The sequence below is a fragment of the Belonocnema kinseyi genome, chromosome 4 (genome assembly GCF_010883055.1).
Source record: "Belonocnema kinseyi isolate 2016_QV_RU_SX_M_011 chromosome 4, B_treatae_v1, whole genome shotgun sequence".
NCBI classification, from domain to species: domain Eukaryota; kingdom Metazoa; phylum Arthropoda; class Insecta; order Hymenoptera; family Cynipidae; genus Belonocnema; species Belonocnema kinseyi.
In genome coordinates, this window is record NC_046660.1 from 134,322,331 (window position 1) to 134,322,835 (window position 505).

Below are 505 nucleotides of genomic sequence, written 5' to 3' on the forward strand. Positions count from 1 at the left end.
ACTAAATTAATATTTTTATTAGAGAGAAATTGTTTCTCTGCTTTTTTCACCAATTTTTTAAATATTTAAATATTATTTATTCCGTTCCCCATTTCAATAATTTTTTATGTGCTTTCCATGCGATTGCGAAAATATTAAAAAATTTCATTACAGGATCTAAACCTATATTTTCTTGTGGGCACATTTTAACAAATCGTTTGTTTATTTGCTATGTTTTAATTATAATTTCAGTCCTGAAACTCATTATAAAGTTTCTCCTAACACTTAGGCCTACGGATCTACCTCTCTGGTGGTGTGGAAAAGAGAAAAATATAAATATACAGTATGATATACATTTTTGTATATAATTATAAAATGATATACATTTTTTTTGAAAACATGCTTTTAAATTTTGAACGCTTTTAATTTATTTATGATTATTAATTTTTTATGGAAAAACTTCCATATATCAGGATTTTTTATAAAATGTCACGGTATTTTCAACTTATTTTTATAATTTTAAAGA